We start from the raw sequence: 3,907 nt of genomic DNA, 5'->3' as shown, positions 1-3,907 counted from the left end.
TCTCCTCTCTCTTGATGTAAAGCTGTATGCAGACAGAGACAGGTGCAGACTACCTTTTAGTAGCCCTTTTATGGATTAAGTGAACAACATTTGACTCCTCCCTATTCATCTGTAGACAGCGATAGAGCCCCAGACAAAAAGCCTGATCCAGCTCCTGTTGGGGTATTTACAGTCCTGTCATTCACATCAGTGGGAGTTGGAGAAGACCAAAAGAGGAAAACAAGGGAATTAAATTGCTTCTTAAGCCAAAACTCTTATATAATTTCAAAATATCACATGTAAAAGATTGCTGTAGAATGAGTACATAGTGCCCGTGTACATAATACATTAGTGACATGCAAAAAATTACACTGATGCCACGTTCCTGTTGGGATGGTACATGCCCCAAAATCGGTTTCCCATGATAACCCTGCCCTTTTACATATGCGTTACAATGGGTTTTTTCTTTACACAATCACATCATTCTTTGAGTCCTGAGACCTGAAGAAGAGTGGCTTCCATATAGGGCTTATGGCTGCAGAACTCGCCTGCTAGGGTGGGTCACCAGAGCCTCCATGTGGTGGCCTTCAGGGTACAATGGCTAGCTCCTCCTTTCAGCCAAACATTTTCTCAAGTTTGGAGTGAGATGATGGAGTTTTTGCTATCTAGTGGTTGGGGGGATGGCTGATTTTTTTCTTTAATGAGTACATAATGTTTTATTAATGATTATTATGTTTGTATTAATATAGATCAATTAGTGTCTGTATCAAGATATGAAATCCTGGCTCCATTGAACTCAAAGGCAAAACTCCCATTGACTCCAGCGAGGCCAAAATCGCTGCCTTGAGGAGCATCTATGGTCTCAGCCTTTCTGATACTGTATTCCCATGAGCAATAAGTCCCATTCTCCTCATTCACTGAACCCCATTCCCACAATCCCAATCACTTATTTGAAGACTTTGAGTTCCTCCTTAAATTCTACTCCTCTCTGCACAGGACCTTGGTAAATTCTTCAAGGAGAGAACTGAGACCATATTAGGGTTATGGTGCGGTTTTGGTGGTAGAACCATGGCCCATTTTATTTCAAACCCTACCCCCATGAAATAATTTGGGATCTTTGAGGGAAATCTTAAGGGATTTCCCTCCTGCAGGTATTTCTTCAGAAAGGGGTGGTTGGGCCCTTTGTTTGTTATGGGTGGATTCTTATTATCATAGAACATCAGGGTTGGAAAGGACCTCAGGAGGTCATCTAGTCCAATCCCCTGCTTAAAGCAGGGCCAATCTCCAATTTTTGCCCCAGATCCCTACATCACCCTCTCAAGGATTGAACTCAAAACCCTAGGTTTAGCAAGCTAATGCTCAAACCACTGAGCTATCCCTCCCACCCAAATAAGCAATGATCAGGCACAACAGTAAGATTAGGTCATGCCAGAATGGAGCTTCGTGGTGGAAAGCCAGCTAGAAAAAGTGAGTTTTGAGGAGGGATTTGGAGCAGAATTAAGTGTCTTGGCAAAAGGCCTGATAAAGTCTTAGTAATATGAGCTCTCAGTACAGCATTCTGCTATTAAACATTTGCTAAGAGATTGGGAGAGAACACGTATGCTTTATACAGATTATATAAAATGTGCAGAGTCACGACGCCATCTGAATGCACCAAATGTCAAAAGGGGAGAATGGCAGAGGAATGCAATTTTGTTTAAAAGCTTCTAAGAAGGTGTTTAGAAAAAGTGGAAAATTAAAAAGATTAGAGCACTTGGTAGTATCCGGTTTAATGAAATCCATCATTCTGCCCAGCTCACCACCTCCCAAAGGTCTAGGACAACAATGCAGTGTCTGAACTACTCTTTACTGAACATAGAGTTTTGCAGGGTAAGTTAGTGGGCTTCAGACATGAGGCCTACAGAACATTGGCGGCTAATAGCTAGGCTAGTGGTGAGCTGACTACTGCTTCTGATCTTCTGTTTGGCTCCCTTAACAGCAAACAACAACTGACCTCTCAACCATACTCTCAACACCTACAAATTGTGCACACAGCTAGTCTAACCAAAAAAACCAAGTTCATATTACTGTCATGTTGTTCTGTCTTCTCCCCACACAATCCTGCTCCGGTTCTTTCAACCATCTGTTACATCTGGTCTTAAACTAAGGGTATGGCTACACAGAGCAAGCTGTTCGTGGGCTAGCCCACCCGAGCTAGCTTGAATCCAGTTACAAGAGCAATGAAGACAGTGAATAGCAGGCTTTAGTGTAGGCAGTACAAGCCCAGCATGGACCATGGATATGTGTTCAGCTCACTAGCCTGCTCTGAAGCCCGTAGTGTGCTGTCTTCACTTCTATCATTACCCATATTAGCTGATTCAAGCTATCTTGGGTAGACTAGCCCATCCACAGCTTTTGCTGTGTAGACACACCCTAAAAGTGTAAGCTCTTTGGGACAGGGATTGTCTTTTACTGTGTGTCTGTACAGCTCCTAGCACAGTGAAGACCCATCTAGGCACTACTGTAAGAAGAAGAAGAAGAAGAAGTAAATCATACATAATTAATAATGAGCCCAATTTGGGAAGGATTAACTTCCATAATCTAAAATCATGAAGATTGTGGGTGAAATCCTGGAGTAACTGAAGTCAATGGGAGCTTTGCCATTCATTGAGGCCAGCATTTCATCCTGTATATTGCAAGTCAAGATTGTGAGGGCCTGCGAGATAACAGGATATCAACAGCAATAGCAGCAGAAAGATTGGGTCCTGAAAAGGGGTGTGCTGGGGAGGGTGGGGTACTAACTGATGTGTTAAGACTCTCAAAATGGTTTCAGAATTTGTGGCAGTCCTAAAATAGCTGAACAATGTCAGTCAAATTCTTTCCCAGTTCAAACTGGTGCAGATCCATTGATGGGAAAGTTAGCTGCCTCTGAAAGAGATGATGAACACCAGCGGAGCGCTGAGTCTATTGTATCAACTTTGTAAATGTGATCTGCATTTTTGTGAGCTAGACATTGGAAGTATGAAAGCTTCGAAGACTACTGTATTGAGATAAGCCGGATGACATGGGCACACAGACTATTCAGAGATCTTTGCATCAATACATGTTATATATATGTGTGTATTCTTGGCTTGCTAGGTGGGTTTTCCATGGAACCTGGAATCACTATGGAGTGATTAATGCAAACTCCCAATCCTTCTTATGCAGATACCCAGCCTTTGAAGCTTTGCAACCTAAGGAAAGGAGCATTGACTGGTTTTATCTGTTTCAGAAGGCCTGGGAAAGAAAGGCCCCAAAACTGTATAAAATGTCAGCCTGAGATGACTGAGGGACTCATTTTGATCCAACAAATTGACACAAACTTTTAACCAAGGGGGCAAACCCTGCTGAAGGATTTGAAGAATTGGAATTTGCCAGCATTTCCATAAGAAAGATGGGGGATATCAGGTAAGCTTAGTATGCAGTTAGGCCTTTTTTTGCTTTATGGTATGTTTTTTTCTGTAATGTTTTTGTCCTAAAATAAATATACTTTGCTTTATGAAGTGTAGGCGTGTAGGGGTGTGTGGCCCTCCCTCTCTGCCAATCTCCAAGGGAGGCCACACCTCTTTTCTGTCATGTCCCTGGAGTAGCAGTATATCAAAGTGGGAAAGTTAGCAGTCTCAGCTCTCAGTCAGTGGAGAGCAGCCAGCAATTCCAGGGCCCAAACAGTCTAGAGTTCCAGCCCTCAAGTGGGGTACAATAGTTAGGGACAGTTCAGGGGCCCAGTCCCTTGGACAGGGTGGGGCGCCTAGCAATCTAGTGCTCTGGCCCTTGAACAGGGGCGAGCACCACCCACAGTCTATGGGGTGCCGGCAGGGGTTAAGCACCCAGCGAACAGTCTAGGGCGCCGGCAGGGGCGAATGCCCCCCAGTCTATCATCCTGGCTCTGGGCAACAGACAAATGCAGGCC

The 3,907-nt window shown here is 43.9% G+C and overlaps 1 long non-coding RNA gene across 1 annotated transcript in view; it reads left to right on the top strand.

The window, feature by feature from the left end:
* LOC122465109 overlaps positions 1-3,697 on the top strand; it is a 73,608-nt gene extending 69,911 nt beyond the window's left edge. The window contains exon 3 of the long non-coding RNA XR_006289677.1: positions 3,166-3,697. This is a non-coding gene — a long non-coding RNA (uncharacterized LOC122465109). The remainder of the gene's footprint in view (positions 1-3,165) is intronic.
* Positions 3,698-3,907: the final 210 nt, after the last annotated feature.

The sequence above is a fragment of the Chelonia mydas genome, chromosome 3, assembly GCF_015237465.2.
Source record: "Chelonia mydas isolate rCheMyd1 chromosome 3, rCheMyd1.pri.v2, whole genome shotgun sequence".
Lineage (NCBI taxonomy): Eukaryota > Metazoa > Chordata > Testudines > Cheloniidae > Chelonia > Chelonia mydas.
The sequence above is the reverse complement of the archived record's forward strand: the minus strand, read 5'-3'. Positions and strand labels throughout refer to the sequence as shown.